Below are 13,420 nucleotides of genomic sequence, written 5' to 3'. Positions count from 1 at the left end.
TTGAGCCCAAGAGTTCAAGGATGCAGTGAGCTATGGTCGTGCCACTGCACTCCAGCCTGGGCAGACAGAGCAAAATCCTGTCTCCTAAAAAAAAAGGAGAAATAAAAGTTATGAAACAAGTCATTATGTACTCCATGTAACATTCAATGAACATCCATTTTCAGTCAAGGCAAGCCAAGCACCAATTCTCTGGGCACCTTGTCAGGAAGGGCATAGATAAATACATGGGTATATAAAGATGATTAGGACAAAAATGCCTACTTTCAAGGAACTCACAGTCTACAGGGAGAAACAGGACATGTAAATGAACAGTGAACAGGCTCTCATCCTTTATAATCCTATTTAAAAAAACAAGGTAAGATTATGTGTAGGATACAATGGAAGGAGAAAGATCTAGTCCGAACTCTGCCTCTGGGGAACAAAGTGGGAGGTACCTCTTACAGGTGTGAGCCAGCCCAGGCTCAGTTGAGGAGCTCCAAGGACTCTGGTATGGCTAGAATACAGAAATGTCAAAACGAGGACAGGTGGGAAGGGCCTAGAGGACCAGTCCCAGTCAAGCCCTGGACTTCACCTGACACAGGACGGACAGTGAGTGAAGGCAGTGCAGTCCTATGATCTGACCTGGATTGCTGTGGGGGACAGGCTGAAGGGACACAGAACGGGTCAGGTATGGGGCAAACAGATTGGGCATCCCCCTCCGTGTAACTTCTTTGCTCTGCCTTAATCTAAGTTCCACACGCAAAATAAGCGTACCACTTCTCAGTCCCCAACTCCCCCAGTATCTGAGGGCTACCACGGTGCTTCCCTACATTGCCCTTCCCCCAGGTCAGGACCACGAATGCCCCAGTCGCTCCTCCAGATTCCTGCACCCCATGTCCACTGGCATCACAGTGTGCAGGCACCTCGAAAATGGGCAGAGACATGAGACAGGTCTGGTCTGGCAAGCACAGAGTTCAGCGAGACTATTACGTCCCTCAATCTAGATGCCGAGTTGCTCTTAAATTAATCTAAGAAAAAAAAATCTGCTTTTCTAGGCACTACCAGAGGCTCATACTGAGTCATGGTTACCTGATATGACGTCACGTTTTTCTCACACAAACTGCGACTAAGCTGCTTTTCTATTTTTTCCCCTCCTAATATGTTATTTTGAAGTTTTTCACTTAGAAATGTTGAAAAAACATTGTACAGTAAACAACACCCCACTTTTCTCCTGTTTCCTTTGAATTCTGAAAAAAATTTATACCTGTATCTATTAAAATTTTCATCTGTAATCCCAGAACTTTGGGAGACCAAAGAGTTCAAGACCAGCCTGGGCAACAAAGTGAGACTCCATCTCTACAAATAATAAAAAATTAGCCAGGTGTGGTGGTGCTGTGCACCTGTAGTGCCAGCTGCTTGGGAGGCTGAGGCAGGAGAATCACTTGAGCCTAGGAGTTCAAGGCTGCAGTGAGCTATGATGGCACCACTGCACACTCTAGCCTGGGCAACAGAGTCAGACCCCGTCTTCCAAAAAAAAAATAAATAAAATTTTTTTTTCTTTTTTTTTTTTAGTCAGATTCAGCTCAAAGTTCCAGCCTTTTGAATACTTTTAAATTCTGACTTTGACTTGAAAGCCATCAGGCTCCCTCCTACCAAGTGCTGTCTTCAAAGTCACTTGACCACTCAGCATCCTCATCTACAATAAAAAGGAAGTTGGGGCCGGGCCAGTGGCTCACTCCTCTAATCCCAGCACTCTGGGAGACCGAGGCAGCAGGATCAGTTGAGGTCAGCCTGAGCTTGAGCAAGATCGAGACCTACCTCTACTAAAAATAGAAAAAATTAGCTGGGCGTGGTGGCGCTCACCTGTAGTCCCAGCTACATGGGAGGCTGGGGCAGGAGGATTGCTTGAGCCCAGGAGTTTGAGGTTGCTGTGAGCTATGATGACACCACTGCACTCTAGCTGGGGCAACAGAGCACGACTGCCTCAAAAACAAGAAGGAATTTGGATTCTAAGGAATTTCTAAGGTACTTTCTCACTTCAAAAGTCTTATAACTTATGATAATTCACATAATTGATGACATTACATAGCACAAAGCAATGATAAGGCTCTGTGACATACCACAAGAACCTCCCTCTGAGTCTCAGAGCAGAGAATTGAACGCAATGTCAGGAGACCTGGATTCAAGCTCCAGCTTTGCCATACGAGTGTGTGATCATGGGCAAACCACTTACTTTATATCTCTGCAAATCTGCTTCCTCTCCTATAAAGAGGAATTGATAAAATCTATCTTACACGGCTCTTGTATAAAATAACATGTGCATACCAACAAGAAAAAAAGTCCTTACTTACATCTTAGTTCCAGAAGTTGTTTCACCAGGGCTCAAATGTCAAAGGAAAAATGACACAGCTATCCAAGGTAACGGATGGCAATTTATTTCTGTGAATCAGAAACCTCACCCTCTCCAACCATCCACCCATGAAAAACACTAATCAAGTTTCAGAAATAACACCAAAAGGATGTTATGAATTTACCTTAACTGTCATACTGCATCCAGAAGGATCTACCCTGAATTGAGGAGAACATAGATTGTCCTGGAAACCATGAGGGAGCTCTGAGGCCATTCCCTCCCTGAGAGGCACCTTCAGCCCTGGCACAGTGTGGGACAGGAACCCATCCTGGCAACTCTATGGGCAGTCCCCAGTCCCTCCTTCTGCAGTCACAACAGGACCTTCATTGCTGTCACTATTTTTCCTTTAAATGACTCCAATTCACCTCCATTAGAATCTTTTCCCCCACTGTTTACAAAATGTATTGCCATTTGAAACCATTTACATGTAATTGATATTTGATATTTTATTTATTTATTTTTAGAGACAGGGCCCCCCACGCTGGAGTGCAGCAGTGCAGATCATCACTGCAATGTCGAACTCCTGGGCTCAAACAACCCTCCCATCTCAGCCTCACCAATAGCTAGGACTACAGGCACACGCCACCCAGCCCAGCTAGTTTTTTTTTTTAAATTTTTTGTAGAGACAGGGTCTTGCTATGCTGCCCAGGCTGGTCTTGAACTCCTGGCCTCAAGCAATTCTCCCTCCTCAGCCTCCCAAAGTGCTAGGACTACAGGTGTGAGCCACCAAGACCAACCTTAACTGTTATTTTTAAATCCTTTGTGCTTACTTAAAAAACCAGTATCCAAGAGACTGCCCCAACCATGTATGATCAAATCTGTATCCTGGGGCAAATTACTTAACATCTCTGAAATCTCAGTTTCTTCATACGTAAAATGAGACTGGTAATACTATGTACCTTAAAAGGATGTTGAGAGGATTAAATGAAATAATGAACCTAAAGTGCTTAGCAGGGTGGCAACCCACAGTAAAGACCAGATAAACATGAGCTATCATAATTCACAGAAGAACATACTGCATGCTCCATGTATGACTAATGCCTTATTAAAATAAAAGTAGCAACTCAAAAGACACTTTGTAAGAGAAACCCTTCATAAGGAATGACTAAAGATTGTTTTTACTTACTACTTACATTAAATTATATACCATAGTGCACAGATGTCAACAAACACCACCAGCTTCTGGTTCTTTCCCACTGAAAATTACATATCAGGAAATACCGAAAACATATGGTAGGGAGTCCACTGGAATGATAATCAAGAGACCCAGACTGTGGTCCCAGGTCTGGCACTGTCTGTATGACCTTGAGCAAGTCACCCAAACCCTACAAGCCTCGTTTATAAAGCAAGCAGGGTGGATTAGAATCTTTCTTTCAGACGTTCAAAATTTCTATTTCACGATTTGTACTTTCAGAACCAGGAATCAAAAAATTTTTAAGAGGCATTGATTATTAGTTATGGTTTTTTATGCCTATTAGTATCCCACGAAAAATCCCAAAAGGGTTTTGACCTAAACAATCTAAATACAATATAACTCTCTTATTTCACAAACTTCATATTCAAAATGTAGGGATCACATTAAAATTGTAAATTAAGAACAGACTGAAACACTAAGGAGAAAGAATCACACAGTCAAGGGAAACCTGTAATTAAGAGAAAGCGCTACACGGAGTCTGGTAGTAAGTAAATGTTGCCAAATGAGTCAAAACCAACAACCAAAAAATAAAATATTAAAAACTGTTACCCAGCTACTCAGGGAAGATGAGGCTGGAGGATCATTTGAGCCCGACTTGGAGGCCAGCCTGGACAACATGGCAAGACCCCATCTCTTAAAAAAAAGAAAAAAACAACCTAATAAACTCCTGTGTCATAATAAAAAGCAAACAAAACTTTGAAAAGAAACTTAGTTTATTGCAAAGTCAATTTAAAAAATAAACAAAAATAAAATAATGAAAAGAAGCTTAGTAAGAAATGTTTTAATTAAATAAATCATAATATAACAAGACTGATCATATACTGAATTCTCCAACAGACACGTTTTTAAACTTTCTTATGGTGAATTATAATATACATTCAGAAAAAGGCATTTAAGGTATATACTTTAAAGATGAGTGGATGTGGCGGCTCCTAGCACTTAGAGGGGCTGAGGTGGGAGGAACGCTTGAGCCCAGGAGTTCAAGACCAGCCTGGGCAACACAGCAAGACTCTGTCTCTAACAAAAATTTTAAAATGAGCTGGGTGTAGTGGTGCACACCTGTAGTCCCAGCTACTTAGAAGGCTGAGGCAGGAGGATCACTTGAGCCCTGGAGTTCGAGGCTGCAGTGAGTTATGATGCCATTGCACTCTAGCCCAGGCAACAGAGAAATCCTGTCTCAAAAAATAAATAAATAAATAAACAAATAAATAAAACAACTAAAGGCAGACTTGGAGTGGGACTCCACTGAAAACATTAAGGACTACTCAGAGGGAAAGTCTGAGCCTTGTCATGTCAAAAGACTGTACATGTGCAAGAGGGCATGTACTCAAGGTGCAAGTAACAGACAGGAGAGAGTGGCAGGGCTAAGACACCTTTGGGTGTGACTCTCTGCTGGGTCTGAATCCACTGACAAAAATCCAGTACTGCTCAAAAAACTTCAATGCTTACTAAGGAGGCACAGTTTTAAAATACTTGTTTTTATTATAAGACAGTATTTTCTTATTTTTTTAAGACAGATTCATTCTATGACTAAAATCATCAACATTTAATACATTTAGTAGGATAGTTTACCCTGTTTCCAGAAATTAATGATACAAATTATGACTCAGTGAGGAAAGATGGCCTTCAGAGCCACCTCTCCTCCATTTCCACCTCCAGCCCCAAGAAGGAAGAAACCAGCCCACTGTCCTCTCTGCGCCCTAGTGTGCACGCCCCATTAAATGTTCTCCTGGCCACAGAAGGAAAAAGCAGCTCTTCTCTGATTTGACCCCCTTTCCCTCACAATCCTCTCCTTTCTGTGTGGCCACATAGTGAAGGGGGGCCTGGAGGTGAACCCACAGGAGAAAGGCCACAGGGCTAAGCCACGCCTTTTAATCAGGGCCAGGGAGGCTAAGGTGAGGCCAGCGCAGGCCCAGGGGAGGGAGGGAGTCCAAGTCAGACTGCAGTGGAGCGGGAGAAAGAGCTGAGCAGGAGAGAAAGAATAAAGAATTTCTCCAAAATTTGGCTTCGTGAAGAGGAGAGAGCCAGACAGTAATGAGGAGGCTGAGATACTTTGTGGATGTTGCTATTGTTGTTTAAATACGGGAGTAAGCTGCCAGCCAGCCAGTGAGGAAGCCCACACTGCAGGAATACCAGAGCAGCTGATTGTCTTAATCATCCCACATGGCTGGGAAAAAGCTTTGGTTAGAGCGGGAAGTAAGCAGTTTGCCCACAGTCTGAGCGCTTTCCACTAAACCCCAACTACCAATAGGAAAAAGGAGGTAATTATCAGTAATGCCAATACAAACGGCCACTGAATAGCACAACTCTATTTCCACTAGTTTTGGCCACAGAAAAGCTCACTCATACTAATTTATGATTATATTACTCTACATAAGATTTAATACAAGGAAATATTTAGATACAATTGGATTTTTCAAACTTAGAATCACATAATTCTTCTCCCTCTTACCGACTTTTCAAAGAATAACAATAAAAAACCTAATCATACTCCAAGCCCTCTTCAGATCCATTTCTGGAGATCATCTCTCATTTTAATGCAAGCTGCTGAAAAGTCCGTTAAACTACTGACAATACTTAACATTCCAGACAAGTGACAAGGCTGGAAAAGGACAGCCTAAAAGAATTTCTGGCTGCAGTACACAAATGATTTTTCCAGATTTAGTTCAAAACAAACTGGTTCCCAAAGTTCAAACTGCCAGAATGCAAGAAATTTTGAGTCTCCTCTGGCCACTCCCTCCTCAGCCAAGGTTTCTGAGTATTTACAAAAAGAAAATATTTATTCAGGACCCCTTCAAACCACAGCTTTATGCTCAGTCTTTTGGCAGGCAGTTACAAACTTGCACAATTCTGTATTCATAAAATTAACTGTCAGCCAGTCTTAATTACAAACATCAACTTGATATATTTGTACATTGAGAACTCTGATCTAAAATGAAATCAAAATGAAATATTTTCTTTTATATTTCATTAATGACTCAAATGTAACAACATAAAAGTTATTTTAAAAAAGCTTAAAATCTTGGGCCAGGCGCGGTGGCTCACGCCTGTAATCCTACCACTCTGGGAGGCTGAGGCGGGCGGATTGTTTGAGCTCAGGAGTTCGAAACCAGCCTGAGCAAGAGCGAGACCCTGTTTCTACTAAAAATAGAAAGAAATTAATTGGACAACTAAAAATATATAGAAAAAACTAGCTGAGCCTGGTGGCGCGTGCCTGTAGTCCCAGCTACTCGGGAGGCTGAGGCAGGAGGATCGCTTGAGCCCAGGAGTTTGAGGTTGCTGTGAGCTAGGATGACACCACGCACTCTAGCCCGGGCAACACAGTGAGACTCTGTCTCAAAAAAAAAAAAAAAAAGCTTAAAATCTTAAATTTGAGAATTTATTTTGACAATTGCACAAAGGAAGTCTTTCTAAATAAGTTAAAATAGATTAGAACTCAAATTCAGTTTAGTAAAAAGACTTTTTCAACAGTATTTCATTGGTTAAAAAGAAAACTAATGAAAAATGTTAAGGAGTTTCTTTTTCCTTTTGTCTACTGAGCATGAAGCAGCATTACTCAACAAGGAGGAGGTGGCAATTTTGCATCCTAAGGAACATTCGGCTCTGTCTGTAGACAGTTTAGGTTGTCACAACGGGTGAGGGGTGCACTACTGACCCTGAGTGTGTAAGGGGCCAGGATATTGATAAACACCTTACAAGACACAGGACAGCCCCCACAACAAAGAACTACACAGCCTAAAACACGGGCCAAAGGGACTGGTTTAAACTGTTCCACACGATAAATAGGGTCTCATCTGCACAGTCTGTTGAGTGAAGAAAGCCCAGCTCTGGCAGCTGGCAGAGCTGAAAGAGCAGGAAAAGTCTATGCAGAGCCCTTAGGTTTCCACCCACATTTGCCAGGAAAGGAGAGATACCTCAAGGAATGAAATCTGAGAGGAACCACAGGTAACCTCACTGCTTACCTGTACCTCCTCCTGTAGTCCCCAGCTGGCCTGGCACAGATTGACAACCCCGAATGGATGATTAAAATCTCCAGTCCCTCTGAGACCCCACTGGCAAGAGGGAAAGAAAGAAACTAAATCCCAAGGGCCCACTGAGTGCTGGCTCGGTCCTGGCAATTCCACAGTCATCATTTCACTCAGGCCTCTTTCCGCGCAGGAGGCGGGTACTGTCATCAGGCCCACTGTGAAAGGGTGAACCCGAAGCTTCCACAGCTGGCAAATGCTAGAGCAGGGCTCTGAATAGGGTGACCTGCGAAAGCCAGCCCATCCCCCCACCGCTCCTCAGGGCTTGCTTTCTTTATCTCAAGGGAGGCCTGTATTGTGAGGCCAGACAAGGCCTTGTGCACTGTATCCTGAGACATTTAAAAAATGGTGAGGATGCCTCTAGTCGACTGGAGGAAGCATCCCTCCTCCTCCCTGTCCCCACTACCCAGCCAACCCTAACTGGCCTCTTTCTGTGTCAAGGAAGCCGTCAGCTGAACAGCTCTGCCAGCCTCCTGCCACTCACCCTGCCTTCAGTCCTTCTGGGCCACAGCAGCTCCTCCGTGCGCTAAAGCGCAAATCCCTCCACGCCACCCTGCTGTCGATACAGCCTCACCGTCCCAGGCCAAACACCTTCAAATCCCGGCTCCATGACCCCCAATCCCCATTTTACACACATACGAAGCCACTTGCTTTCAAATACCCATACCTTGCTCCTACTGTCCTACCCCTGACAGCCCCTTACCATCTTCCTGCCTGAGAAACAACTGTTCACACATCACTTCAGGACTCTGCTCCAGCGCCACCTCCTTAGTGACACCTTCCCTGGCTCACCAGACAGCCGCCACTCCCTCTTACCTCCCTGGCACACTTCTTCATAGCACTCACCTCACTGTATTTTATCCAGGCAACATTCAGGGTATATTTTAACCAAAAAAGTATCTGCTGTTTACCTGGAATTCAAATTTAACTGGGCATCCTGTATTTTACCTGGCAGCCCCAGGCCTGGCACATGACAGACCCTCAAATAGGGACAGAGGGAAGGCACTGGTAGGTAGAGAAGCGAGCAGCTAGAACACAGGGAATAATATGCAAAAGTAAACCAGTGACAAAAAAGGTGGACAGAAGTCTCATGCCAGGAGCAGTAAGAAAATTAAGCCCAAATCCCCCACTCGACAGCCAGTCCTCCGCAACTCAGGTGGGACCACAGTTCCAACCCACTCTCCAGACTCCCCTCTGAACACCTGAAGCTCTGGGTAGCAGGTCTGTGTCTCCTGCAGCACACCAGCCACCCTGGGCGGGCACTCCGCCTCGTTTGCACAGCTCCCTCCAACTGGTGCACTGTTCGCCCGACCCCAACGTCCTCATCCTTCAAAGCCAACCTCGAATGACTAGCCTCCCCCACCTCACTGCACCTCACCCCCATGAAGTCCAGCTCAAAGGACCTATGTCTCCCAATATCCACAATCACACCTGGTCTCCCCGCCACACCCATGAAGCCCCCACACTTGGATTATAACACCTCCAGCACTTATCAACAGGCCCACAGACAGCAGTTGTGTGCAGACTTCTCCCACACACCTCACTTAAAACGCAAAGGCCCTACAGACAAGGCAAGGCGGGGCAATGCCTTAAAGATATCATAGTCCGTTTGCTGTTGCTATAACTGAATACCCAAGATAGGGTAACTTATAAAGAAAGGAAATTTATTTCATAGTTCTGGAGGCTGGGAAATCCAAGGTCCCAGGGCCACATCTTGTGAGGGCCTCCGTGCTAGTGGGGACTCTGCAGAGTCCTGAGATGGCACGGGGCAGCACGTGGCAAGGCGGTTGGAGCATGACAAACTGGCTCTTATAACAGACCTACTCTTGTGATGACCCAAATGGATTAATCCATTCATGAGGGCAGAGCCCTCATTACACAATCACCTCTTGAAGGCCCCACCTCTTAATACTGTTACACTGGGGACTGAGTTTCAACACAAGCTTTGGAGGGGACATTCAAGCCATAAGAATACCATTTAATAACCATATAGAGAATGTAACCAAACACTTGAAAAACAGACAAAATCAAAGACATGATGTGAATAGACTAAATCACTGCTGAAAAGTGCATGCACGTCAGAAGTAAATCCTGGTCAGCCACAGCGGCTCACGCACTTTGGGAGGCCGAGGCGGGAGGATTGCTTGAGGCCACGAAATTGGGACCAGCTTGGCAACATAGTGAGACCCCGTCTCTAACAAAAAAAATTACAAAATTAGCCAGGTACAGTAGCACGTGCCTGTAGTCTCAGCTATTCAGGAGGCTGAGGTGAGAGGATTGATTGAACCCAGGAGTTTGAGGCTACAGTGAGCTATGGACGACGCCAGTGCACTCCAGCCTGGCTGACAAAAGTGAGACCCTGTCTCAAAAAACAAAAACAAAAACAAAGAAACAGACTTCCACATAACCTTTACTTCAGCTTACCCCCGCATCATCAAATGAGAGTCTTCAAAATCTAAGCCTTTAAAACTATTTTCCAGGCTCAAAATATTACCAAAAAATTACTAAAACCCTATACACACAAACATGCTTCTGAGAATATTGCCTATCTGATCTGATTTACTGAATAAATGAGTAATTTGATGATTTTAGCTTAAAAAAACAGCAATCCCTTCTAAGGACTTCAAAACACCAAATCAAGAGAGTTCTTTAAAGCAGAAGAATAGCAGCATTGTTTTAGGTCATAACATTTAACATAAAGCATGTGATACAAGAAGGCAGATCCTTGAATAGCAGCAGCCTGGTACACTTGCTGGTGTATGTTCATGAATTTATATATTGAGTGAAAAGAACTCAGATTATAGTCAGGTAGAATTTGGGTTCAAATGCTAACTCCAGCTAGGCACCGTGGCTTGTGCCTATAATCCCAGCTACTCAGGAGGCTGAGGTGGGAGGATCGCCTGGGGCCAGAAATTCCGACACCAGCCTGGGCAATATAGTGAGACCTACCTCTTAAAAAGAAAAAACTAGCTAACTCCACTACTTACTAGTTATGTGGCTCTGGGCATATTACTCATATCCAAACTGCAGTTTTCTCATGTGTAAGTACAAAGTAAGAACTACCACATGGGATGCTACAGGAATCACATCAAACAACATGTGTAAACTAATAAGGAAAATGTTCAGCACGCAGAAGCACAATAAGCATCAGTCTCTTCTCCTTCCCACTGCAACTGGAAAGGCAAATTTCCCTTTATCCTAAACTCATTTCTTACTTCCTTTCTCTGCCTCCTCATGGCACCAGCAGAGATGCAGCTCTCCTTTTCTATTACGATCCCCAGGGCTGCTCCTACTCCCTGACTTAAGCAGAGAAGCTTCAGGGTTCTTCCAGACAACTAAAAATTTCGCTGCTCCATTCTAGATATGTGCCACCCTCTCCTAATCCTAACCACCACGGCTTTGATAGCTGCTGAGGCCTAATTCAACAAAGCCTTCCTTTACCTTCCTTATTCGGTCAGCTGCAAACTTACACTTACCTTTCTTTCACTGTCCCTGGTGTCTCTCTCTCTGGTCCACTCCCTGTACCCTGCATGAGTCACTCCATGGCCTTTTATCAGGCTTCCCAGACTGACATAGATCCCTCTCTCTGATCCTTTCTGCATTCTCTCAAATTGTCCTTCTTTCTAAACTATTGCTTTTTTAAGATGGGATAATGGAATTGTGGTTGCGTTTTTTTTAAAATATTAACTAAACTATAAAATAACAGAGAAATCTCTTGAAAATTTTGAAATTCTTGGAAACTAACACATTTCTAAATAATCCATGAATCAAACAAAAAATCAAAAGGAAAATTACAATGTATTTTGAACTGAATGAAAATGAAAACATAACATATCAAAATCTGTGTGATGCCCCTAAAGCAGTATTTAAGGGGAAATTTATAACACTAACCACCTATGTTAGAAGAAAAGAAGAAAGGTCTCAAATCTGCTTCTACTTTAAGAAACAAGAGGAGCACTGAAACTCAAAGTAAGCAGAAGAAAGGAAATAATAACTATCTGAGCAAAAATCAATGAAGCAAAAAAGGATCAATGAAACTAAAAGTGAGCTCTTTGAGAAGATCAATAAAACTGATAAACCTCTAACCACACTCATCTGGAAAAAAAAGAGAAGACAGAAATCACCAGCATTAGGAATAGGAGGGGTGACAGACTACAGCTATCAAAGGATAATAAGGGACCATTACAAACAACTTTATGCCAATAAATTCAAAATTTTAGATGAAATAAATTCCTTGAAAGAAAAACTACCAAAGCTCACTCAAGAAGTAACAGGTGGCCGGGCGCAGTGGCTCATGCCTGTAATCCTAGCACTCTGGGAGACCCAGGCGTCAGGATCGTTTGAGCTCAGGAGTTGGAGATCAGCCTGAGCAAGAGCGAGAGACCCCATCTCTACTAAAAATAGAAAAAAATTAGCTGAACAACTAAAAATATATAGAAAAAAAATTAGCCAGGCATGGTGGCACATGCCTGTAGTCCCGGCTACTCAGGAGGCTGAGGCGGGAGGATCGCTTGAGCCCAGGAGTTTGAGGTTGCTGTGACGCCATGGCACTCATTCTAGCCCGGGCAACAGAGCGAGACTCTGTCTAAAAAAAAAAAAAAAAAAAAAGGAAAAGAAGTAACAGGTAATAGCTCTATATTTATTATAGAAATTGGATTTATAGGAAAACCTTTCTAGGCCCAGATGGATTCACTCAGGAATTCCACCAAACAATTAAAGAAGAAATAAAACAAATTATTTACCAACACTTCCAGAAACCTGAAAAGAATACGTCCCAACTCATTGTATGAAGCTAGCATTACTCTGATGCCAAACTCTGACAAAGACATTACAAAAAAAGAAAACTACACACCAATATCTCTCATGAAAATAAATGTAAAAATTCTAAACAAAATTTTAGCAAACTGAGTCCAACAATCTAGAAAAGAAGGATAGGTAATACATCATGACCAAGTAGAGTTTATCCCACGAATGCACGGTTGGTTTAACATTCAAAAACCAATATAATTCATCAAACTGTAAACCAAAAAAGAAAAGCCATATGATCATCTCAACAGACACACAAAAAGCACTAAAACTTAACATTCAGTCCTGATTTAAAAAAAAAAACTCTAAGTGATAGAAATAGAAAAATCTCCTCGACTTGATAAATGGCATCTATGAAATGTCTATAGCTAATATCATACTTAATAGCATACAACTGAATACTTTCCCTATAGGATCAAGAATAAAACAAGGAAATCCACTCTCACCACTTCTACTCTTTATGTACTAGAAGTATGAGTCAGTGCAATAAGGCAAGCAAAACATAAATAAATAAATAAAAGGCATTCAGATTGGGAAGGAAAAAATAAAACTGTCCTTATTCACAGACAACACAGATGGACTATCCAATGGAATCTACAAAAAGAAGCTACTAAAACTAATAAGATAGTACAACAAGATTTCAGAATACAAGATCACTATATAAAAATCAACTGTATTTTTATACATTAGCAATAAACAATTAGAAATTGAAATCTTTAAATATACTATTTACTAGCCGGGCATGGTACCTCAAGCCTGTAATCCTAGCACTCTGAGAGACCGAGGCAGGAGGATCTCTTGAGGGCAGTTCTCGAGACCAGCCTGTGCAAGAGCAAGACCCCTGTCTCTATTAAAAATAGAAAAAATTAGCCAGACAACTAAAAATAGTTAGCTGGGCATGGTGGCAAGCACCTGTAGTCCCATCTACTTGGGAGGCTGAGGCAGGAGGATCGCTTGAGCCCAGGAGTTGGAGGTTGCTGTGAGCTAGGCTGATGCCACGGCACT

The 13,420-nt window shown here is 42.9% G+C and overlaps 1 protein-coding gene across 1 annotated transcript in view; it reads right to left on the bottom strand.

Moving 5' to 3' along the window:
• The window catches only part of SPECC1L (sperm antigen with calponin homology and coiled-coil domains 1-like), a 150,110-nt gene that overhangs the window by 110,391 nt on the left and 26,299 nt on the right, over nucleotides 1–13,420 (bottom strand). The gene's annotated exons all lie outside the window — the stretch shown is intronic.

Source organism: Propithecus coquereli, unplaced genomic scaffold (assembly GCF_000956105.1).
Source record: "Propithecus coquereli isolate 6110/MARCELLA unplaced genomic scaffold, Pcoq_1.0 Scaffold698, whole genome shotgun sequence".
NCBI classification, from domain to species: domain Eukaryota; kingdom Metazoa; phylum Chordata; class Mammalia; order Primates; family Indriidae; genus Propithecus; species Propithecus coquereli.
This window is presented reverse-complemented; position numbering and strand designations above follow the sequence as displayed.